Source organism: Eleutherodactylus coqui, chromosome 1, assembly GCF_035609145.1.
Source record: "Eleutherodactylus coqui strain aEleCoq1 chromosome 1, aEleCoq1.hap1, whole genome shotgun sequence".
Lineage (NCBI taxonomy): Eukaryota > Metazoa > Chordata > Amphibia > Anura > Eleutherodactylidae > Eleutherodactylus > Eleutherodactylus coqui.
In genome coordinates, this window is record NC_089837.1 from 212,389,732 (window position 1) to 212,416,317 (window position 26,586).

Consider the following 26,586-nt stretch of genomic DNA (forward strand, 5'->3'; position numbering starts at 1 on the left):
TCGGCTGCGACACACCTGGATCAGGAGCTTGGCCTGTGCCCACACCCTGACTTGGCCCTCCGCGTCCTCGGCCGCGTCCACGTCCTCTAGGCCTACCCCTACCCCTCAGCATGCTGTATTACCAGTGATTTGATTTCACAGGCAGGAAATAAATTGGCGCAAGACTGCAGGCCAAATATAATTTTTGCCCTTTTTGGAAAACGAAAGGCCCCACTGCCTCTAGTGAATGAATTATCTAAGTTTAATAACTGTGCTGTGTCCCTGCTTATGTGTCACAGAACGTGAGGGTAGCAGAGTTATTATAACTCTGGCAGAGCAGGTATTTTTTTTCCCAATTAAGGAAAGCAAATGGCGAAGCCAGCAGTAAAGCGTAGCTGGGTGCGTATGATTTAGCACTGTTCTTCACGCAGCTCACACGTCTCCACCGCCCGTAAGGACGGACAGAGGCTGGACAAATAGATTTGTTTTCAGTTTTTTCCCACCAAAAGGCAGCACTGCGTATATTCTATGAACATGAGAAGTTTAATAACTGTGCTGTGTCCCTGCTTATGTGTCACAGAACGTGAGGGTAGCAGAGTTATTATAACTCTGGCAGAGCAGGTATTTTTTTTCCCAATTAAGGAAAGCAAATGGCGAAGCCAGCAGTAAAGCGTAGCTGGGTGCGTATGATTTAGCACTGTTCTTCACGCAGCTCACACGTCTCCACCGCCCGTAAGGACGGACAGAGGCTGGACAAATAGATTTGTTTTCAGTTTTTTCCCACCAAAAGGCAGCACTGCGTATATTCTATGAACATGAGAAGTTTAATAACTGTGCTGTGTCCCTGCTTATGTGTCACAGAACGTGAGGGTAGCAGAGTTATTATAACTCTGGCAGAGCAGGTATTTTTTTTCCCAATTAAGGAAAGCAAATGGCGAAGCCAGCAGTAAAGCGTAGCTGGGTGCGTATGATTTAGCACTGTTCTTCACGCAGCTCACACGTCTCCACCGCCCGTAAGGACGGACAGAGGCTGGACAAATAGATTTGTTTTCAGTTTTTTCCCACCAAAAGGCAGCACTGCGTATATTCTAAGAACATGAGAAGTTTAATAACTGTGCTGTGTCCCTGCTTATGTGTCACAGAACGTGAGGGTAGCAGAGTTATTATAACTCTGGCAGAGCAGGTATTTTTTTTCCCAATTAAGGAAAGCAAATGGCGAAGCCAGCAGTAAAGCGTAGCTGGGTGCGTATGATTTAGCACTGTTCTTCACGCAGCTCACACGTCTCCACCGCCCGTAAGGACGGACAGAGGCTGGACAAATAGATTTGTTTTCAGTTTTTTCCCACCAAAAGGCAGCACTGCGTATATTCTATGAACATGAGAAGTTTAATAACTGTGCTGTGTCCCTGCTTATGTGTCACAGAACGTGAGGGTAGCAGAGTTATTATAACTCTGGCAGAGCAGGTATTTTTTTTCCCAATTAAGGAAAGCAAATGGCGAAGCCAGCAGTAAAGCGTAGCTGGGTGCGTATGATTTAGCACTGTTCTTCACGCAGCTCACACGTCTCCACCGCCCGTAAGGACGGACAGAGGCTGGACAAATAGATTTGTTTTCAGTTTTTTCCCACCAAAAGGCAGCACTGCGTATATTCTATGAACATGAGAAGTTTAATAACTGTGCTGTGTCCCTGCTTATGTGTCACAGAACGTGAGGGTAGCAGAGTTATTATAACTCTGGCAGAGCAGGTATTTTTTTTCCCAATTAAGGAAAGCAAATGGCGAAGCCAGCAGTAAAGCGTAGCTGGGTGCGTATGATTTAGCACTGTTCTTCACGCAGCTCACACGTCTCCACCGCCCGTAAGGACGGACAGAGGCTGGACAAATAGATTTGTTTTCAGTTTTTTCCCACCAAAAGGCAGCACTGCGTATATTCTATGAACATGAGAAGTTTAATAACTGTGCTGTGTCCCTGCTTATGTGTCACAGAACGTGAGGGTAGCAGAGTTATTATAACTCTGGCAGAGCAGGTATTTTTTTTCCCAATTAAGGAAAGCAAATGGCGAAGCCAGCAGTAAAGCGTAGCTGGGTGCGTATGATTTAGCACTGTTCTTCACGCAGCTCACACGTCTCCACCGCCCGTAAGGACGGACAGAGGCTGGACAAATAGATTTGTTTTCAGTTTTTTCCCACCAAAAGGCAGCACTGCGTATATTCTATGAATAATAACTGTGTTGTGGCCCTGCCTATACAATTCTTTCCCTGCAGTATCAATGGAGGGTGGAATGCTCTGCAGAGGCGATTTTGAGAAGCCCCAAAAAAATGCAGCACAGCTAACAGCAGCCTGGACAGTACTGCACACGGATAAATATGGCCCTAGAAAGGACCGTTGAGGTTCTTGAAGGCTACACTCACTCCTAACACTCTCCCTGCCTATGCAGCACTTTTGTCCCTAATGCCAGGTGCAACGGTCTGCAGAGGCGATTTTGAGAAAAAAAAAAATCCCACTGCTAACAGCAGCCAACACACAGCTATCAGTGGCCCTAATAAGGACCTTTGGGGGGTCTTGAAGCCTACACTAACTACCAATTCTTTCCCTACAGCAGCTCCGGTATAAACAGCACTGTCCCTCATCTAACTCACACCGCATCTGAGGCGAGCCGCGGGAGGGGCCGACTTTTATATTAGGCGAACACCTGATCTCGCCAGCCACTCACAGCAGGGGGGTGGTATAGGGCTTAAACGTTGCAGGGGGAAGTTGTAATGCCTTCCCTGTCTTTCAATTGGCCAGAAAAGCGCGCTAACGTCTCAGGGAAGGAAGTGAAAGTAACCAGAACACCGCATGGTGTTCGTTACGAATAACGAACATCCCGAACACCCTAATATTCGCACGAATATCAAGCTCGGACGAACGCGTTCGCTCATCTCTAATCAACACCAGACTTCATTTTATATGTTAAAAAATTTTCACCAAAATTTGCTATCAACTCTATATTCTGTGCAGCTTACCAGTCTAAAATCAACAATGAATTTTTCAGTGTACCAGAAGGTGTTTGAGGATAATTTGAGACCATCTTCCAGGATGCTCAGCCAAAAAGTGACCTTGCAACATAAAAATGACCCTAAATTTATCAGTAAATCCACCAAGGAAAGGCTGAAAAAATAGTGGCTTCATATATAACAAAGTCAAAGCACATATATAAATTCTATTGATGTGTTATTGGGGATTTGATATGGTTTGTGCTGAGACTTCTCAAATATCGCACAGCTGAAAAAATTCTTCGTGAGAAAGAAGATATTTCTCACAGTAGATCAAACAATAACACTTATATGTAAGGTCTGCTAAAAGTTGTTTCTGCTGAAGAGGGCAAATATGTTGCAGAGGAGAATTGCATATCTTTGAATCTGTGGTTTCATATATTAATGCGAAGTTGATTTGTTAGTGTTTTTTTATTTAGTTTTACAACACTACATTTGCTTAGTATTTGAATGATGAGCAAATCTTGATATGTACAAATATGCTAAAATATGCATGGAATATTATTAAAATATGCTCTTATTGTTAAAAGTGTCACAATTTTAGACAAATCTTGACTAATGTACCCTATTCTGTCTGAACTTCATACTATGGGTGGTTGGACACCTGAACCCTGTCCTGTCTGAATTCCATCTGATGGGTTACTGGTCACCTGAATCTTGTACTGCTGTCTGTAGACTCTTGTCCTATGATATTTGAAGTCTTGTCAATTACATCTGTTGTTGTGTGACATCTGCCTATACCAGTCAGTCTGTGAATTACTATTAGCTTGGGTTTTGTATCAACTTGTTTCTTGCTCTGTGGTTTCAAACTGTGTAACAGCTTTGCTACTGCTTCCTGCTGTCACCTATGGAGAGACAAGGTCACCCTAGATTCCTGATGTGGGGCCTCTCCTATCAAGGCGATTACTCTGCTTGTAGGCAGGGCTTTCCCTTCCTGTGAAGACCAGGATTCCTCATTGTTGTTTACAATATGCCACATTCCGCTATCCCTGTTTGCTTAATAAAAAAAAAGCTTAAAGGGGTTGTCTCGCGAAATCAAGTGGGGTTATACACTTCTGTATGGCCATATTAATGCACTTTGTAATATACATCGTGCATTAAATATGAGCCATACAGAAGTTATTCACTTACCTGCTCCGTTGCTAGCGTCCTCGTCTCCATGGTTCTGTCTAAATTCGCTGGCAGCTTGCTTTTTTAGATGCTCTTGCGCAGTCCGGTCTTCTCCTTTCAGCACGAGCCGCTTCAGTGTGCTCGCCGCTACAGCTCTTCTGCTCATGCGCAGACGAGCTGTCACTGCTCGGGAGCGCGCTGGAGCGGCCATTCTGTACCATCCTCTGTTAGAGGAAGGTACAGAGCCACCCAGCTGTCCCGAGAAGCCGCCCAGCTGTCCCGCCGTCCTGCCGCCCAGGTAAGTGATGGGCCGGGGGGGCTGCCGCTGTGCCGGGGGGGGGGGGGGCTGCGGCTGTGCCGGGGGGGGGGGCTGCGGCTGTGCCGGGGGGGGGGGGCTGCCGCTGGGCCGGGGGGGCTGCCGCTGGGCCGGGGGGGGGGCTGCGCCGGTTACCTGCTGCCTGGCGGTGGGTGACTGTGTGCCGTGGTCGGCCGCGTTCAATCCAGGGGTCCGGTCGGCGGCTGCGGGGCGTCTGGTTGTCAGGGAGACAAAGCTGGTAGCGTCTCGGGAGCGCGCACGTCGGGCTACAGCAAGCGATGGGAAAAGAGCCGGCGGCCATCTTGGGAAAATTTTTATAAGTTGCTGAAACGCTGGAACTGTAAGTACAAACCAGCTAGAAAAGTCATTTACAGGGGGGCTTAGAAATGTATGCTTAATTAGGGGGACTGGGCAAAAAAAAAAATTCACTGCTTCCTCGAGACAACCCCTTTAAGCCCTGCATGGCTGTAATAGTTAGACCTTTTAGGACATCTTATCTATGCTCCTGCAGGCAGGCATATGTAAGCCCTGCACAAAAGTAATAACATTAAAGCCTGTTTAGTAAATATCTATAGTGCAGAGAAAAAAGTAAGTGAATCCTTTTATTTTAATAACCTCTTGATTTCCTGTAGTAGTAATCACCTCCCTAGAATGTTTCCTGTAGCTGCCAATAACATTTGCACAATACTGAGGGTTACCTTTGGTCCATTCTTTCCTGGAAATTGTTTTTCAACTTCATCAATATTTTGCCTTTTGCCAATTAGGTTTTGGAGAAGTCATTAACACAGAGGTTCTTCCTGCACTGGATATTTACTGAATGTGCTCAATAAAAGACATGGATGGTACAAATCTTTGTGTGTTATTAGTCTAGTCACATTATGTTTATCTGTAACTCTGACTTAGATAACAATCAGACCACAGTTTATTAGTAATCAATGCAGAAATCCAGGTAATTCCAAATGCTTCACTTCCTTTTTTTCAACTGTATATTGATTTATTGTGTTTAAGTTCCACCTCAGTGTTACAGATATTCAAAAACATACCTATCTTTATCATTCTTCAAATTATTACATTTTTCTTTCTATTACCTAATTAGGTTTACTTTAAGCATTTCTTCATGCAGATTAATAAACTGATTTTGAAATTTTGTTCGCCTCACGTTCTTGAGAAATTTGTAAAGATAATTATATACTCTTAACCCCTTAGTGACGAAGCCTGTTTGCGCCTTAGTGACGGAGCCAAATTTTGGAAATCTGACATGCGTCGTTCAACGTAGCATAACTCCGTAAAGGCTTTACATATCCAAGTGATTCTGACATTGTTTTTTCGCCACATGTTGTACTTCATTTAGGTTGTAAAAAGAGACCGATATCATTTGTGTACATTTATTAAAAGTACCAATATTAGAAAAATTTTGAAAAAAATTTCATTTTTTCACATTTTCAACCGTAATATATCAAATATGTCCAAACATACTGTACAAATTTTTGATAAGATATGTATTTCCATCTGTTTACTTTATTTTGAATGCACACTTGAAAAACTTTTGTGTTTTTTTTAACCATTTAGAGGACGTACAAATTTAACATTACTTTTCAGCATTTTGAGGAGCACTTTGTTTTCCTGCACCAAGCCAAGTTTGCAAAGGCTCATAAGTGTCAGAATAATAGATACCCCCACAAATGACCCCATTTTAAAAACTACACCCCTTAATGTATTCACTGTGGGGTGTCATGAGTATTTTGACCCCACCAGTTGTTTTCAGGAATTAGTTCAATTTAGGGGAGAAAAAAATAAAATTTCATATTTTTGCAAATATGTCATTTTAAAAGACATATTTTTTTCCTATAGAACCCATGAAAATGAGGATTTACACCCCAAAATGGATACCCCCGTTTCTCCCGTGCTCAGAAACATACAAATTGTGGCCCTAATCTTATGTCTGGATGCACAACGGGACCCAAAATGAAAGGAGCAGTCGGTGTCTTTCAGATCATAAATTTTGCTTGAAGGCGTTTTAGGCCCCATAGCACTTTTGTAGAGCTCTTGAGTGGCCAAAACCAAAGAGAACCCCCACAAGTGACCCCATTTTGAAAACTAGACCCCTTAACGAATTTATCTAGGGGTGTACTGCCCATTTTGAACCCACAGTTTTTGAATGAATTCAAGCCAAGCAAAAGGAAAAAATTGTGATTTTCGTTTTTTTGTCAATTCTGTAATTTTAAAAACAGCTTTTATTTGTACAGCACACACATGAATGAAGCCTTTCACCACAAAATGGATACCCCTGTTTCTCCCGTGTTCAGAGACATACCCATTGTGGCCCTAATCTTATGTCTGGATGCACAACGGGGGCCCAAAACGAAAGGAGTAGTCGGTGGCTTTCAGAACATAGATTTTCCTTGAAGGCATTTTAGGCCCCATAGCACATTTGTAGAGCTCTTAAGCGGCCAAAATCAAAGAGAACCCCCACAAGTGACCCCATTTTGAAAACTAGATCCCTAAACGAATTTATCTAGGGGTGTACTGCCCATTTTGACCCCATAGTTTTTGAATGAATTGAAGCAAAGCAAAAGGAAAAAATTGTGATTTTCGTTTTTTTGGCAATTCTGTCATTTTAAAAACTGTTTTTTTGGTACAGCACACACATGAATGAAGACTTGCACCCTAAAATGGATACCCCTGTTTCTCCCGTGTTCAGAGACATACCCATTGTGGCCTTAATCTTTTGTCTGGATGCACAACGGGGCCCAAAATGAAAGGAGTAGTCGGTGGCTTTCAGAACAGAAATTTAGCATGAAGGTGATTTAGGCCCCATTGCCCACTTGTAGAGCCCTTGAGCGGCCAAAACAGCAGAGAACCCCCACAAATTATCCCATTTTGAAAACTAGACCCCCTACCGAATTTATCTAAGGGTGTACTGTGTATTTTTACACTACAATTTTTGAATAAATCTAAGCAAAGCAGTAGGAAAAAAATTACAATTTTCATTTTTTTGGCAGTTGTATCAATTTAAAAACTGTTTTTTTTTGTACAGCACACATAGGAATGAAGACTTTCACCCCAAAATTGATACCCCTGTTTGTCCCGTGTTCAGAACCATACCCCTTGTGGCCCTAATCTACTTACAGGACACATAGCTAGGCCTATAATAGAAGGAGCACCCGTTGGATTTTAGGGTACAACGGAATAAATTCCAGGCCCCCTTGCCCACTTGTAGAGCCATTGAGCATCCAAAACTATAAAGAACCCCCACAAATGACCCCATTTTAAAAACTAGACCCCTTAACGAATTCATCTAGGGGTGTATTGCGTATTTTGACCCCACAGTATTTGAATAAATTTAAGCAAAGCAGAAGGAAAAAATTACGATTTTCATTTTTTTGGCAATTTTGTCAATTTAAAAACAGTTTTTTTGTACAGTGTACATAGGAATGAAGACATTCACCCCAAAATGGATACCTCCGTTTGTCCCGTGTTCAAAAACATACCCATTGTGGCCCTAATCTACTTACAGGAAACATGGCAAGACCTGTAATGGAGGGAACACCCGTTGGATTGCAGGGTAAAACTGAATAAATTCAAGGCCCCATTGCTCATTTGTACGGAATAAAAATTGACTCCCTAAAAATATCCCCTCCCCACACACTCCGCGCCCTTTTCGGCTTTCCCCAAATCTTAGATAAAAGTAATAATGTGAACTGTGTGGTATTTCCGAAGACAGGGGTAATTACAGAGGCTGGTTGGGATGGGTACATGGGGTATCCCCCCTCCTCTCATGCTTTTTGGGGTTTTTTTGTGACCTCAGTAGCAGGTATGGGGTGTAAAAAGTGGCACACTGTGAGTCTCCGTAAGCCTGCTGAGGTACGGCGGTCTCACACAGAAGGCGCTCAACAAGCTGCTCCTGGAACTGCAGGAAAGCGAGCGTTCCCGGGGCTTCTTGTAAATTGCGTATTACAGGTAGCGGTCTGAACAACGCCGGGCTCATGCAGCCGTAGGTGGAATCTGCTTGCAGAGGCCCGCAGCAGATCCCAGGTATGAGCCCGGCTGTGACCATGCGTACGGACATCTAATGTACTGCGCATAACTGCCTACTCACACAGGCGGTCATTCGCAGTACACTTTTTTTTTTTTGTTGTTTGTATTTCCCGCATCGTCGCCTAGCGATGACGCGGGTACCCGCAGCCCGTATACAACGTAGTTGCGTATGGGCTGCGGGTATATCCGCGACCATGGAGCACAATTGGCTCTATGTTGCCGATATCAGCGGTAAAATAGAACCTGCTGCGTTCTCTTTTCTGTGAGTGGATTACGCAATTCCAACCCACTAATGTGAGCAGAATTGTGTAATCCAATGCGATTGATCTGCGTATTACCGCGGATCAGACGCATGCGGAATCCGTAATTCCTATCCGGTCATGTGAGATCACTACCTTTTTTTCACGTGACCGGGGACCGCTCAATGAGGCCACCCATCACTGCTCCAGGCTCTCGGCGACCGTTAGTCACTGGGAGTAAGGAGATTTTAAGTTTCCTGGGCTCCCCGACTCCTGCGCATGTGTCCAGTGTTTTGCCGGCGGTCGCATGTGCAGAATACGGGAAAGTTCACGGAAGAAGATTGCGTCGGGGTGCAAATACGGAGGCCTCCGGTAAAAAGTTTCATCTCCTCTCACCAATCGCATCGGTGAGGGGAGATGAACCTTCACCTTTTTTTAACTTTTACATGATCGCCATTATTCATTGGATAACGGCGAACACGTGATCAGGAACCGCTCACCGCGGCCCCCCGTGAAATCTCCAGGCTCTCGGCTAAGTTTTGTAGCCAGGAGCAGGGAGATTTTAAATTACCACGGCTTTTGCGCATGCGCCTGCCATATTGGCGACGGCGGCGTGCGCAGAAGCTGGGGTAAGGTCCGCGGATAAATCCGCGGGCCTTAGGTACGTCATTTCATCCTCCCTCACGGATATGATCCGTGGGGGGAGATGAAACGGAAGCTTTTTTTTTTACTTTTTAAAACTTTTTTAAACTTTTTTTTTTACTTTTTGCAATTTTTTTTTCTTACTTTTTACCGCTTTTTTAATTTATTTTTTTTACTTTTTGCACTTTTTTTTTTTACTTTACATGATCACTGTCATCCATCGGATGACAGTGATCATGTCCCTTGTGACATCCCTCTGCTCTTGGCTACACATGGCAGCCAGGAGCAGAGGAATTTTGAATTTCCTGGGGCTTGAGTCCCTCTGTGCACGCGCCCGATGTCAATCATCGGGCGCGCATGCGCAGACGGGGATTTCGGGTCCCGGGACATCGCAGAGGACCGGGGGTGAGTATTTTCCCCACCCCTCATGGATCCGATCCATGAGGGGAGGTGAAACTTCACTTTTCTTTTACTTTTTCAACTTTTTCGCGATCGCCGCTATCCACTGGATAGCGGCGATCGCGGGCCCTGGGACCGCTCACAGTGGTCCCCGGTAACACCTCCTGGTTCCCGGCTCCTGAAGGTAGATTTTAAATTTGGCGGGGACACCCGGGCTTCTGCACGTGCGCGTGACGTCATCGCCTGGCGCGCATGCGCAGAAGGCCGCCGGCGGGTACGGGAGGACCAGATCCCTGGGGGACACCACCGACAAGCCGTGTGAGTATTTTCAGCTGCCCTGATGGATCCGATCCATCAGAGCAGCTGAATTACTACTTTTTTACACAGTTTTGTTTACTTTTTTGCGATCGTCGCTATCCATTGGATAGCGCCGATCGCAATACCGGGGGGGACTGCCCGCATCCTGGGATGACAGCTCCATGCTGTCGGCTACCTGCGGGCACCGACAGCATGGAGCTGTCACGTCCTCAGGCAGGTGGGCATCAATCCAAAGAGGATGCATAAAACTACGTCCTCTAGGATTAAAGCCCACTTTCTGAGGACGTAGTTTCCCGATGGGGCCATCATTAAGGGGTTAATTTCCATTTTAGCATCAATATGTTTAAAATATGTTTTATGAGCATGCACAAAAAAATGTTATTGAAACATGTTTAATTTTACTATGTTAGAAAATGTCTAGACTGGGAAGCAATACATTCCATGACAAAAAAAATTAGTTGGGAGCAATATAATTTTGCTTCTATCATTGCTTATTTAACTAGGTTTGATGAAAAACTTTGTAGAAAGAGAGACTAATGAAGCCACTGGATTTTTTTTACAGAAAGCAAAAAAAGGGCTTTTTCACGTAAGCCTAACAGGTTCTGTTCGGGAGTCTCTATCACTGAACTGTTAAAATACAGAACGCAGTGCTACTGCATACAGCAATATTTAATCCTGTAATACATTAGACAGTCTGATGGAAATTGAATAGACCCGATTATAGCCAATGGCGTTTGTTCAGCTCCATTTGGTTCTGTCATAAGACGGAGGTGTTTGGCCAGGGAGTTGTGTTTTCCCGCTCCCATAATGGAGCAGAGAAATGGAATCCAATAGGCCAATGGGATCCAAGCTATAGTAATGCCAAAATTAAAGAAGGGATTTTTGTGGGCCTTAAAATTAATTCATTGTTGAGAGATGCAGAATTTGACGAATCCCTAAATGACAAAAACTTTGCAGCGTGGAATGCTTTTAAAGCAATTGGGCAACACTTCCTAGGAAATAAAAAAAACATAGACTAGGAAGAACTGGTGAATAATCTTCTCAAATCCTGTCAAGCACTGGGCTTCAGCATGAGCCTGAATATACATTTTCAGCATTCACATTTAGACTTCTATTCTCCTAATTTAAGCTATGTCACCTATGAATATTGATAATGCTTCGACCAAGACATATTTTGTAACTAGTGATAAGCAAACATTTCAAAACTTCGATTTAGCAAGTTCAATGAATTTAGGCAAAAAGTTTGGTTCAGTCCGAATTAGTTCGAACTGAACCCAAACTTCACCAATACCACTAAAATTGGGGTGTAACACTGCCTAAGAGTCATATAAGCCCTATATAACACTGTTAGGTAGTCTAGGAGTGTATCTAAGTACTCTTGAGCTGTTTTTAAGGCAATGTTTATGTCAAAGGTATGGCAGCATGTATACTACCCAATAGTACCTAACAGCTTACTTTAAAACTTACTGCAGTCATGGATTTATTATGCTTTTTTGTTGACAGATGTCTGCTGGTGTTCATACATACATGATGGTTTTTTCAAATCAGACCAATAATTATCCCATTTTGAGGGAATAAACATGTTTTGCGCCTGGAAAGTGAAAAAACAATGGCTTTTTGCAATCTGTCATAAAATTATTGCATTGTGTGGAGTAGCAACTGGATTGGCATCCTGAAAAGTGAAGAAAAAATGGTTTACTTACAAATAAAAAGCTGGTTAAAAATCTCTTTTTTGGGATCATCTAGTTTATCTGTGGTTGTGTAGGACTAACAATAGCAGTAGCAACAGCAGGGGTGGTGGTAGAAGTAGCTGCATCAGCAGTGGCACGGTATTAAACAAGAGCCCTGTGGTCTGTAGGCCTGGTAATAATAGTAGTTGACTGCAGGTGTAGTGGACTGGTGGTAGATGTGAGTCACAACAGCAGGGGTGGTGTTGCTAGTAACAGCTAGTCGATAACAGCAATTGCAGAGCTATTTGGTGTCATCAGGTTCAGGGGTTTTAAGACTCCCTATGATCTATGCCTGATTCATTTTTACAAACATGCATTTTTTTAAAGCTTTTGGCAGACAATCTTGTTTACTTAAGGGTGACGACAAAAGCTGCCATGCTGAATACCCTCTCTGATGCTACACCGGATGATGGACAAAATAGAATACCCATGGCAAACTGGATCAGTTCTTGTCAATGTTCCATTCTGCTGCCCCAGAAGCCCATCGGGTCTAGGCTCAGGGTATCTGCCAGAGAAAAGGTATAGTCCAGATACAACTGAACCTGACTGTTCAGGTAGTGGTGGTGAACATCCCTTCGGTGATGATGATGTGTTTCAGTTTGGCATATTGGATTTAAAAGCTTTGTCGTCATGTTCTCCAAACTGAATTGGCTGCTGTTATGTGTTGGAGCAGTAGCACTGGCAGAGGTCGTGGAGCGTTGACTCAGCGGGGAGCAGAGGAGAGTGCCACCCCAGTCAGACATATTTGCAGTAGGTGTTTGCCATTTGGAAGCCATGGAAAGCTGACTGCATAACTTCCTTCAATAAGCTAATTTTGCCTCCTGCTCAGTATTTCCCCATTTTAGTTTTATACCAAGTGTGGCTTTCCAGGAGTTATTTCTTAGCTTCATGCTAACAATACTGCAGCTAGTATTCAATAAATAAAGCATACAGCTTTCCATTCTCACCAGCGTTTCTGCCATGGTTGTTCATCATGGTTGTCATCATAACATCATTACTGCTGTTATGTTGGATGTACTCCACATACCCTATCTCTCCCTGTTATAAGTCCATCTCTAAATCCACTTCCTTCTAAACAATAGGGCTGTGAGTCAGATGTGATTCTTCCTTTATTCCTAGCTGAACCATCTTGAGTGTTTGCTGCAGCTTGATTATCAGTGGCATAACTTTCATTGTGCTGTTATCCCTGCTGACAAATCTTGTCAACTCTTCAAATGGCCTCAGCATAAATCTCTAATCAACTGCCAATGCCTGAGCTGAAACCTACACTGGCTCCAAAAGCTGCCCGTCTGCTGCATGAGAACATCATTCACGGCTTTCGTCTATTCATACAGATGGTTCAACATGTTGCATATCAAGAGTTGCTCAGGGAGACTATTCTGTTGCTGCAAGCTTAAACATATAAGAACAGCTAAAGTGAATGCAAACTCTCCTGGACATGGCAGACAGATGCTTTAAACTAGCATGTGTTTAAGATATGTGTTACGTCCAGATTGATCACATGTGTCAAACACAGAAACTACTGTGTATATATGGAGTTATAAATAAAATCCTAAGAGCAACTCATAAAAGAATCTTCAAATGTGCGCAAGTGATTTTGCGCACACAAAAGTGCGCATAAAATCACCCATGTGAGCTCTAAATGTTAAAATTTGTTGAGCAATGTTTTTACTCTATGGAAAAGCATGTTTCAGCTGTTTCCTCTGGAATTTCAGGCCTCTACAGAAAAAATAAACTCTCTCTAAATTGCTTAAACTTCACAATAACAAATGTCTTTAATTATTGTGGATAAGAGTTGTTTAAATGACTGGTGAATACATTTTAGCAGTGAAAGTTAACAAATATCAAATAAATGGTTTAGAATGGATACACTGCTATTAGTACTAATAATGAGGCTGATATGAAAAGCATGAATTGTACTTTGTGTTAGATCACGGGATCACAGCTCTGGTTGTGGGGAGGAAATACACCAAAAGGCCTGTTTTAATAGCGGTGAAAGGGCCAGGGATGACAGACAACAAAGCCAGCTGTGGGGTGGTCTCCACTGTGCTATGCAATGCCCCCTCATGCAGCTCGAATACCCCTTTGCAAAAAGGTTGGATGAGCGGGCAGTCCTACTAGATATGCAGCATGGTACCATGCTCCGACCCACATCTCCAACATTCCTCTGGAACTGAGGAAAATATGCGGTGAAGCAGATCAGGGCATCTGTACCATCTAGAGAGGAGCTTAAAGTTTTTCTCCTGCGCTACACATGCCAAAGGTAGTCTGTGTGCAAATGTGAAAGCCCTCTCCCAATCAGAGTCCTGAAACTCGAGGCTAGGTTCCTCTCCCAATCCCCGACATACTGTGGGAGGCCCTGTGTGAGTCTCTCCAGGATGATTCCATAGATCTTGGAGAGGACCCAAACCTTAGGGATGGCTTGCAGAAACAATTTCTTAATGGATTTGGAGGGATCCCGAAGATGCACGACCCTAAACGGGTCCTCCTGAATGAAGACACTTGAAGATACTCCATCCACAGCTGTCTCCGCTCAAGCCAAGACGCTTGCAGCTCATTAAATGATGGGAGACCCCAGGAACTCACAATCTGGCAACACTGTGTATCCTCCTCCTTCCGTCAGCCGAGGAAGCTAAGTCTCTCCTGCCCTGGGGGAAATACGGGGTTTTGGAATATGGTTGTCAAAGCTCCCCTGCGTATCTCAATGTCACCTCTAGTACTCCGTCTGTCCCACACGTCCAAGCAGTTCAGAGTCAATGGAGTATGAGGTGAAGCTGTTGGTCAATCTTCCACAGGGATCCGCAGCAATAATCACAAGTGGGGCCAGATCAAAGCAGTCTCCAATTCCACCCACTGCTCGAGGTTGCATGAAGATGCCAGTCTATCAGTCTGGTGAGTACTGTGGCCGAGCATGAGATTTTGAGGTCTGGAAGACCCACTCCTCCCCTGGGTTTTGTGCGTGACATGGTCCGGTAACTATTACTGCTATTCTTCCCTCCCCACACAAATCTGTGAAACACTTGGTGAATCTGCTTAAAGTAATTCACTGGTAACCTAATTGGCATTGTTTGGAAAAGGTATAGAAATTTTGGGATCATTTCAACAGGTTTAATCGCCCAAACCAGCTCAACTATTTATCCGCATACCCTCAGCTCCTTTGTCACTCTTTCCAGCAGAGGAACGCATTTAAGCTGGTATAAAGGATGAAACAACTGCCGCCATATGCACCCCAAGGTATTGGATGGAGGTTAAATGCCATTTAAAATCAAATTCATCCACTAGGTGGGCTACCTCACCGAATGGAAGAGAGATATTCATGGCCTCCGATTTGTGTAAGTTAACTTTGAAGATGCTCAGGTGCCAAAAATTGGAGAACTCCCACAAGATCGCTGGAAATGAAATGCGTGGCTGGGAAATAAATAGGAGAAGATCATCTGCATATACGGCAGTCTTACAGAACTGCGTCCCAATCTGCAGGCCCAATCTATCCCATGAGCATAGATTATAGTCGTGTGCTCATGGGATACATATCTGGCACATCTTCTTATGTATTATAGTTAAGAGTGTATTTGTGCGCTCTTGAAGTAAATTGCATGTGTTCTTCACAACTCATTGTAGATTGTCCATACCTACAATGATGCAATAAACAAGATAATGTGACTTGGATAAGAAAAATCCCTATTAATAAACTGCTGGGGCCCTCACTCACTGATAATGGGGATTCAGTGAGTCCAGGAACGAGAGGAGGTGGGGTCGCACATGTGCGCTGCTGCTCCGTTCATTTCAATGAGACCACCGGAAATAGGCAAGTTTAGACGTTCTGTTATTTCTGGCAATCACAATGAAGTAAATGAAACAGCAGCATTCATGTGTGCCCACTGCTTTGTTTATTCATTGATGCACCAGACTTCTGTTATTGGGAATGATGGGGATTACAGTGATTGGACCCCCACCAATCAGCAAGTTATGACCTATAGTGGGAATAGGAGATAACTTGCATTTGTGGAACAACCTCTTTAACCCCATCCATATATTTCATTATTCCACCAGGATAGGAAAAAAAATGGCAGATGAAATAGCAGAGGCAACTACTGCTCCACTAACTTCTTCAGACCTTTCTTAACTTATAAAAATGTAAACCCCCTGTGACTAAAAATGACCATAGTGATGGGAGTGGTTTTTTTTTTCAAAATGGCATCTGAGCAATGTAGAGCCAAATCATGAGAAGGAGTTTCACATTTTCATTCATCCCTGCTTTATAACTCAAAATTGATCTCTTAGCAGGAACCAAATGAGCCCTGAATTGACACTCCTGAAGCATGGATTGTTCCTCAAGCCCTCTGGTTGTTTTTAAATAAACATGCATTCTCACATTCAAATGTCCATCCAATCCATCAGGCAACCAGACAGTCTCGGGATGATCAGATGGCACCTAGATTTAAGTTGGCCATATGCATTAAATATAAGTTGAAAGCTGTAGAATAAACCATCATTCAACGAACAATTGACTTGCTGATGCAGCTATACACTTTTTTAGTCCATATTAGCTGTTGCAGTCCCTCAAACTGGCCATATATGTTCAATGAAACTGGGCAAAAGATGGCAGATTTTTCTGGGAATGTACTTTTCTCACTAAAGATCGTTTTTCCGACTATTGAACATAAACTTCAAATGTGATCAACTTATTTCCAGATGATGAAGGTCTGTCAATGGTTGGCCAAAAAGGTCATTCTTTGTTAAATTTCACCAGATAAACATTTTTTTTGTTGAAATTATGCATTTTCATCAACTTTCGTCTAATATATCGGCACCTTTATGAGTGGCGAATCTGAGAGTGACAATATGAGTTCCAAAAAATTAAAGTCTGTAATCTGGTATCGGGTTATCGGGTCATTGTGTAACTTTTCTTATGTTTATGACTTTCTTCACTGCCTTTATATTTACATTGTAATTATAAGTTCTATTCTTTTACACAAGCTGCAGCTCAGACAAATAAGCATCAAATCAATTTAAAATGAATGAATACTTAGATTAAGTACGCAGTGTCAATAAGCCAATCAGACCCACAGGCCATTAACAGCAGTACACCATTATACACACAGTTTTTCTTTATAGCACAGTGTGAAATACAGAAAAAAGTCTGTCAAGTTTCAAGCTTCATTGAGTACTGAGCTGTGTGATGTTTGCAATTTTGCACTTGTGGAGAGGTGTGCATATCATAAATGCACTTTTGTCATGACAAAAGTTGTGCTCTAATTGTTGATTTCTGCATTTCTTCTTTATGTGCAAGACTCATTTTTTGACATGAGTTACTGTACATGCTTCTGAACGCAGAACATCAAATGATATTTTTTCCCTGTTCATTTTCTCAATGCTGTAGTCAACTGTTGGTCAAGCCACCATCTTAAGATTGCCTCAGATCTGAGAGTACAAATTACATTCCATGTTTATATCCCCCAATTGCAAAAGAGAAGTGGACAAGTATGTGTGGTAAGCCTGTTATGGCACACTGTAATTATTATCGTCATACATTTTATAATTCATACAATTCAATTTTGCAGTGTGCTGGTTGTCACTTGTGTTTGTTTGAACGGTATGTAGCAACCATGGTTTCGTTGCATTGCATATTTGGAGAAGTGACTGTTTTTTTTTCCACTTCAGTTCTAATACTAATTCACTCATCTGCCCAAACCTGTTAATTAAAAGAATACAGCTAGATAACATTTTTCCTGAATGCATTTGGAGACTTAGGTCCAAAGAGAAGCAAATATGTCAAGTGCAAATACTATCTATTACAAGGTTGTCTTGCCATAGCAGATAGGCTCATACACTTTGATTAAAAATGCGCACTAATGATCTCACACGCAAAGAATGCAAAAATAATAATACAATTTATAATTCATGCAATTAATCTATAAAGAATGCTGTTGTCTTTTCTGCTTGTTTGTACTAGATCAAGGAAAAGATTTGAAGGGATTACCCATTCTTTACCCCTACATGCTTCGTGGAGCAATGGACTTTTACAGAGGAAATTCCCAAGTCACTATCCTAGAAAAGCCACTCTTAGGAAAAGCTGACATGAAGACTGGCTGAAAATTTGAAGTGCAGTTCCTAGACAAGGTCTATGAATGCTTGAAAGATCACACTGCCTCAAGATGCTAGTGTTAGCTCCTTTCCTAGTTAGAGCCATAAGAGGAGCGATTATGAAAAATTATGGGAAGATTTTTGATAGTAATTGTCAAAGTGTAGTAGATGAACAAACTTTCAGCAGATGTGGTTGGAAAATCAACAATATATGAATTCAAGCATGTCTGGGATAAGAAAATATCTACAGTCATGAGAAAAACTGAGTGGACCCTCTTTGAATTATATGGTTTTACGCATCAGGACATAATGAAAAAAACATCTGGTCCTTAGAAGTTCTTAAAATTAGGTAAATAGAACCTCAGAGGAGCAATAGCACATGATAAATTACACCATGTCATTATTTATTTAACAAAAACTAGCTGCCATGTGCATAAACAAATGCCCACAAACTTCAATGAACTGAAACACTGTTGTAAATAAGAATGGGCCAAAATCTCCCTAGAACAGATAAAGTCATACAGAAAGTGATAGTGAATACTTATTATTAGTTATTGCTGCTAAAGATTGTTTTACATGCTATTGATTCATGGAGTGTATGTAACTTTTCACACACTGATTCTGTATTTTGTCCTAGCATAAATAATGACACTGTGTAATCTGCCATGTGCTGTTGCTCTTCTGAGGCTGTATTTACCTTATTTTAATACCCTCCAAGGACTTGATTATTTTCATTATGTCCTGATACATAAAACCATTGAATTCAAATAGGGTGTTTTTAGATTTTTCATGACTGTATCCTAAGAATAATAAAAAGGAAATAATATATGTGAAGACTTAATGGACTATGTAGTCTTTTTTTAACATTAATTTTCTATGCTTCTGTTATCGGACCGCACCGGTACGGATCTGATGACCTCGTTGCCAGGTGCTAAATGGGTAGATATAGAAGCCCGTGATGAGACAATTGCCAGCACTATCTATGAATAACATGAAAGTACTCCATGTAATATCAAGATGCATCTTATGAGAATTCACGGAGAATGCTGTTTAATTGAAGACACTGCCAGTTTCTATACAGAAAGAAAGAGGGCGTTATCATACAAAGGTTACTATTATAAAGGTTAAAAAGATTATTGATCATAAGGCTTATTGACATGTGCAAAACAGTCTCAAGGCTCTTAAAGGGGTTGTCCCGTGATAGCAAGTGGTGTTAAGCACTTCTGTATGGCCATATTAATGCACTTTGTAATATACATCGTGCATTAAATATTGGCCATACAGAAGTTATACACTTACCCCCTCCGGTGCTGGCGTCCCCGTCTCCATCGCGCCGACTAAAGCTGCCTTCTCCCTGGATAAGACGCGCTTGCGCTGTCTGCCCTCTTCTGTCCAGCTACGGCGTGCTCGTGCTGCAGAGGTCTTCTAATCCAGGGAGAAGGCAGCTTTAGTCGGCGCCATGGAGACGGGGACGCCAGCACCGGAGGGGTAGGTGTATAACTGCTGTATGGCCAATATTTAATGCACGATGTATATTACAAAGTGCATTAATATGGCCATACAGAAGTGCTTAACACCACTTGCTATCACAGGACAACCCCTTTAAGGCTTGTCTAGACAAGAAAATGGCTACAATCAGAGTCTTGTTATCGCATTATAACAATTTTTGTTGACTATGTCTTTATGTTAACATAATTTAGTATTGCTATTCTTCCTATTGACTCCTCTTATCTTTTAATCCTTGTTACCGCCACTACAAAGCATAGGTTTTAGTCATCTATATAAGTGGCAATAGTACAATCAGATAAGAAATACATACTTATTGCATTCTGAAACTAAACAATTTATGTGCTGTGACACTATCTGAACTTTTGGGAATCCTCTTGCTGCCTAAGGCCTTAGTCACACGGGCGTTTTTTCCCGCGATTTGCGGATCGCATGACGGATGCGCATCCGCAAATCGCGTGACCGAGGCTGCAAAATCGCCCGAAAAAACTGCTCGTAGCCGCGTTTCAATAGAAACGGGCTGGAGCAGTTCAGTGCTGTCCAGCGCATTGAATTCATTGGAGCCGGCAATACAGCCGGCTCCATTGAAAGCAATGGGCTGCGGGCGATCTCACGATGAATTTTCGGGAAGGGCTTAAAAATATAAGCCCTTCCCTGAAATTCATCCAGAAATGTGTAAAAACAAAAAAAATATATATACTCACCTGGTCCCGGCAGACGTAGTTCAGTCGCGGCCGGCGGCAGTTCTCCTGAACTGCTCTGAGTAGTATTCAGCAGCCGGGGATTTAAAATCCCCGCCTGCTGAATGAGCTGCCTCTGATTGGTCCCTGCGCTGAGCCAATCAGAGGCAGCACTCACTCACCCATTCATGAATTTATGAATGGGTGAGTGAGAGCTGCCTCTGATTGGTCAGGCTGTGACCAATGGTATTCAATTATTTGGAAAACAGGAGAGGTGGGGGTAATGCAGAAGATAGAGGGCAGGAGATGAAGCAAGGAGGAACACAACAATGCGACTATAACATGTGGTATATAGTTTTTTTTTGTTTTTTTAGGAAACAAATGGGGTGTGAGTAACACAGGAGGTATGGGGGGCAAGGAATGTACATGATAGGCAGAAGTGGAATGGCATAGTTTGGAGGATTGCGGGATTTGTGAGGGTGGCTGTGGTGTTTCTTGGCAGTGGGAGGCTGATGCATTTGAAGAAGGTGATGAAAGTGTGTGAGCTGTGCATGGGTGATGAGAGCAGGGATGGGCTAATATGGATGGAGTGTGTTCGGGCTGGGTGTAGGAAGATAGCGTTAAGGTTAGCAATGAGGATGGCAGAGGAGATTAGAGTAAAAATGAGAATGTTAAAGTGCAGGGTATGGGTGTTAGTAGAGTTTACCTGTCTCCTGCTCCATCGAGCGACCATATCTAGATGTACGGCTCATTTGATTGAGCAGCAGGGTAGGTAAGATGCAGTGTGTGGGGGGCAGGCTGTTGCAGGTGGTAAGGCAAAGGAGGAGGGGAGTGGTCAGTGCAGAGACAGCAAAGCATAAGCATGGACAGAGCAAAACATAAGCAAAGCATGAGCAAACTAAGCATAGGCATGGACAGAGCAAGGCATAAGCATGAACAAACTAAGAATAAGCATGGAAAGGGCAAAGCATAAGCATGGACAAAATGAAGCATAAACAAAGCATAAGTAAGGAAAAAGCAAAACATAAGCATATGCAAAACAGTGGAATGGAGATAAAGTCTTTGCAGATGGTGATGAGGCACATGCAAGGTGGAGAAAACAAAAGTAAAGACAGTAGAATGTGGGTGGCATCTTTGTGGATGGTAAGGCAGGGGAGGGAGGGAGCAGTCTTTGCAGGTTCGATAAGACTAACATGGTTAATGATTAGCGGAAATGAAGCAGCCAAGTTGGGAAGTGAGGCGAATAAGGTGGGATGGAGCATGCGGCAGTCTAGGATGGCTCTTATTCTGGTGTCTGGCCTCAGATAGAAGTTTGTTGTGGCGAAGTCTGTGGGGAGGTTGTGGTGCTGCTTATGTGGCTGGCGGGGCAGTGGTGTTGGAGTCACCTCTTCTCTTTGTGGTCCCTTGTGATGAACAGATACTTTATGTGGTGCTGTAAGTCAGCTGTTCGCATCCATGGCTTGATCAGAACATTCAGTGGTGTTTTTTGTTTTTTATTGGATGCCTGGAAGGGGGCAGTGATGGAGGTCTCCCCTCGGCTGGTGTAGCCACACCAGTGTAGGGGCTTGGGCCGGCTCTGTGGGGCACAGTAAAAGGGGGAAGTCTCACCTCTCTTTCAGGATCAAGATGATGGGGGCCAGGCAGGGGGTGTGAGAAAAGCTTAATGAAGTATTTAGTGCTGCCCCCACTTCACAGGCTTCTAGGGAGCGCTGCCCCTTTTGTGAAAAAGGCGCTGGGTAGCAGAGGTCGAGCAGCCAGGGGCAGCAGTGGCAGAAGGCAGCAACATTATATTCAAAAGATGAGTGGATGGTAATTCCGTTTTAAATAGGTCACCATAAAATTTCACAATGATGCGCCACTTTTTACAGAAACCCAACAGAGATGGAAACTAGTAGCACGGAGTTGCAACTGCAAATGAGAAGATAGCAATGGATCTGCAATAGAAGAGTTTAATGTTGCTTCTTTGTTGTGAAGACAACCTGAAGTTCCCTCAATGGAGATTCACTAGTGAGGGAGTGAGGCAAGATGAGTAACAGTAGCTCTTGTATGCTTACCTGCACTGTTTCTTTACACTTGTTTTGTCATACATCATTAGTAATTTGAAGTATTAACAAGTTAGGCTATTGTCTTACCTAATTCCTTATTCTTGACATTTAAATTTGCAAAGCTTTCTTTAACTGTCAACATGTCCTATATTCACTTTGTATGTCCTATATTCACTTTGTTCTCATAAAGGTGCATTAAAAAGAACCAAAACTAAGAAAACAGTACAGTAAGAATTTGCTGGACTGTTGTATAAGTATTGAGCATGTCTTTCATTTTCTTAATGAGAAAACTATTTATAACTTCTATTTCCTGACTGAAGGGATGTTCTAGAAGAGGGTATTTTGCTGTGTTTTTGCATACTTCTATTAATATCTGAAGTGGTTTCCCAGAAGTACTGTTCATCTGTTTAGTGGATGTGTGGGTTTTTTTCTTTTCAATGATTTATATTAAGAAATTTTTGAACAAACAAATACACATTATACAAGGGGGCAACAATGTTAAGAGCTTAATGATATGGAAAGCAAAAAATAGTAGGCATCAAATATTGTATACAATGTAATTTTTGTGATAAGCTATACTAGTCAAATAAATATCATTTTAACAGAATAATACGTAAAAGTAAATTTGTCAACAAACTGTCAGGTACAAAGTTACCTAACACACAATATGTAATATACTAATATCGGCACTCTTAAGTCCATGAGTTAAGGTAAAGAGTAGTAAGAGCTACGCATACATGATTAACTGATCAGTGTAACAATTGGTACATTGGGGCATTACCGTTGGTGTGTAATTACTCCCCTCCTCTAAACAGTTTAGGACAAGGTTTTGCAGAAAAAGAACATTACAGTTGATGATCGCTCAAAAATCACTAAAAAGCGATCGTTTGAGCGATAATCCCGGCGTCTAAATACACGCCCATCGTGCACTTTTTATGCATTGCTAGCTGATCGTTAAATTCAGTTCAACCTAAAAATCGTCGTTCGGCCTTACCAGGATTTCACCAAGGGGAGTGCTGATAGCATTGTTTCCCGCTGGAGAACAAAAGAACTGAAAGCAGATAAGAGCCCTCCAGCTATTAACTGCTTTCAGCGAAGGTTTCATTTGCACACTTGATTCCTCTTAAGTAGCTGAGTAACTACTTAATAGTTTATGCAAAATGATCGCTCAAAGCTGTCCCTCAAACTGTCGTTTGAGCGATCTTTGAGAGATCATCGCTTTGTGTAAATGGGCCTTTAGTTCAACTTCAAAGGGTTGTAGCTCCAGTTCTACAGACATACTTTTGTTGTCTGTTTCAAGTCAAGATTCTTATCTTTAAAATAACTCCAGAAGCTTGCTCATAGCACAGATAGAACCTAGGCTACAGCCATTTGAAATAGGGTCAGCAATACTCAATTTACAGTTGTCACTTGTCAGTATGTGTACAAATCAGGGAGGGAGAAGCAGGGGAAGGAGAAAGTAGAATAGAAGATTTGTGATTATCCTATCTTTTCCCCTGTCCTGGGTGTGACATGGAATTTTCTTCATGTTATCATTTTCCCCCTCATCAATCAGAGAGTATATTTGCTCTCTCATTGTCACATATGTGGGTCTATTTCCAGAAAAGGAGTGGGAGTGCAAATATGAGGACTTGCTTATCTAATCACACCTCTATACCATTTAACATTGCCGATGCTGCAGTCATTGCAAAACATGGCATTTAAATTTTGCAGAAAATTTTAAAAAGTTATTTTCCCTTACACAAGGCTTTTAATATTGAAAAATTAAGAATCATAGAATCGTAGAGTTGGAAGGGACCTCCAGGGTCATCGGGTCCAACCCCCTGCTCAGTGGAGGATTTACTAAATCATCCCAGACAGATATTTGTCCAGCCTTTGTTTGAACACTTCCATTGAAGGAGAACTCACCACTACCTGTAGTAACCTGTTCCACTCATTGATCACCCTCACTGTCAGAAGGTTTTTCTTAATATCTCATTTGTGTCTCCTTCCTTACATTATTTAACCAGCACAAGAAAGAAAATGCAAAAACAGTCATTTTCTGTTCCCCCAAGATAATAATAAAAAATAATCAAAAAGTTCTATATACTTCAAAGTACTACCAAAAAAAACTATGTCATCCTGCAAAAAACAGGCCTGATACAGCACCTGAAAAACAAATACTCTAATTGTGGAATGTGGTTGTACACAAAAAGTCATTTTGTAAAATAAGTATATATTGTGAAAAAGTAGTAAAAAATAATAAAACCTCTAGAAATTGGTGTTGTCATAATCATAATGACTCATAGAATAAAGTCATCATAATATTTATGCAATATAGTGAATGCCGTAAAATAAATTACAAAAAATAATGTTGAAATTGTTCCTATTGCCCCCCCCCAGCAAAAAAAAAAATAATAAAAGTAATCGAATCCATAATATGCAACCAATATTAGTTCTTATAAAAACTAAAACTAGTCCCACAAGATTCAAGGTCTCAAAGTGCTACATTGACTAAAAAATGAAAAAGCTATGACCGCTGGAAGGCTGAAATTACTTATGTCACTAAGGGCTCACTCACATGGGCGTATTTCGCCTGTGTATTATGTGTGTATTTTTCACACGCATAATGTGGTGTTAAAAGCCCATTCATTTCTATTGAGGCAGTTACACTTGTTCTATTTTGGTGCACATCATGTGCATAATATGCACCAATATAGGCTATGGGGAATTAATGTGCACAGCAAATGTGTAATACCCAGGACACATATGCCCATATAAGTGAGCCCTGATGGGTTAAAAATGCACTTCAAGTGACTAAGTTGTGCACCACACATGAGACATAAATGCAAAATCTACAATGAAAAAAAGATTTTCAGAAGGGTTTCTACAAATTTAATATGACTGTTGGATGGTTACTAGTTAAGCAAGTAAAATGACTAATTTAGCAATGGGGGGTTGTGTGTGCTACCATAAATAGGGCAAATTGTGAAGATTTCTGGATTCCTAATGAAAGATTTCAGAAATTGAAAATCAAGTCCCAAAACTGTTCTAACATTAGACAGAGCCAAAGAATATGAAGTTAATTATCTCTGCTGCCAAAACATCTTCAACATATTGGAGGGAAATTACAGTAAATCTAGTGCAGCCAGTTTGGTGTGAACTACCATCTTAAGAAGGTGCACACTACATCTAAGAGATTTATGTGTTAAATAAATAACTTTAAATCCATCATTATTTTTAAAATTTATACGCAACTCCCTTTACCACAGTTTGAAAGGGTATAATTATGTAAATGAGAAAGATTGTTTATGAGGATGCAAATAGGTTTCAAACCTCTAGTGTTTTGTGTATGTGTATCTTAAAATAGATATATTACAGAGGGGTGATACATAAATATATGTGGTAAAGAAGTGTCTAATTTGCACATATTTATAAAATTCCCTCTTGGATAAAGAGTATTCTGAGGATAAATCCTCAAAAGATGATAAATCTGATCTACTGTAGAAATACCCAAACAAACACCATGTAAGATTCAGGTTGGAGAAAGCAAAGGACAAACAATCCTAAAATCATTTACAGAGGAGATTGCATTGGTATGCTAGTTCATGAAATCTCTTGCAACATATTAAAATATATGGGTCAATAATGAAATCTGCGATGGATTTCATAGGTTTGGTGGAGCACTATTACAAGTGGAGAACACAGAGGGGCACTGTTATGAGTGAGGAATATAGAGGTGGCACTACCACTAAGTAGGGGCTATAGAGGGAGCACTATCACTAAATGGGAACTACAGAGGAGAAGCTATCACTAAGCAAAGCCACGGGAGGGGTCACTACCATCACATGAATGGTGTTTAGTAAAATAATTTTTCCTTATTGCTCCATGTAAAAAGGCAACGTTTCGACTAATACAGTCTTTATCAAGCCTAATCAAACAACATAAACACTGTCCTCTTATAGTAGAACCAACATACAACAAGCCAATCATAGACCAGAAAACACCCCACACTCATAATGAAAAAATACCCATCAACTGACAGTTTATAAAATCACAGGGTGCAATCCATTTCCATCCAACAGCCATCTGCGTGATGAAAGTGACTATGCTGCAGGCATGGTCTTTAGCTGGGAAGTCCAGAGGACACCAAATAAAAGGATGCATCCATCGGGACCCCCTAGGGGGAGACAGAGGAGGAGGCCAACTAGACAATCTATGAGGAATGACTATTCATGATCTAATTCTATCTCTACTGATGAGTCACATAGGGGCTCTTCAGCCTCTAATCCTTCTTTTTTTAGGATCAAGACAAATAGGTAAAAGGAAGAAGAGGGGCGACACAGACTTCGACGGGGAGGTGTCAAACATAGGAGAATACAAAAGAAACAAGGTCATAATGAAGATACGCTCCAACACTCAACGGATACCACTGAGACCGGTAGTAAACATCTCCACAAGGACATTGACTAGAGATGAGCGAGCA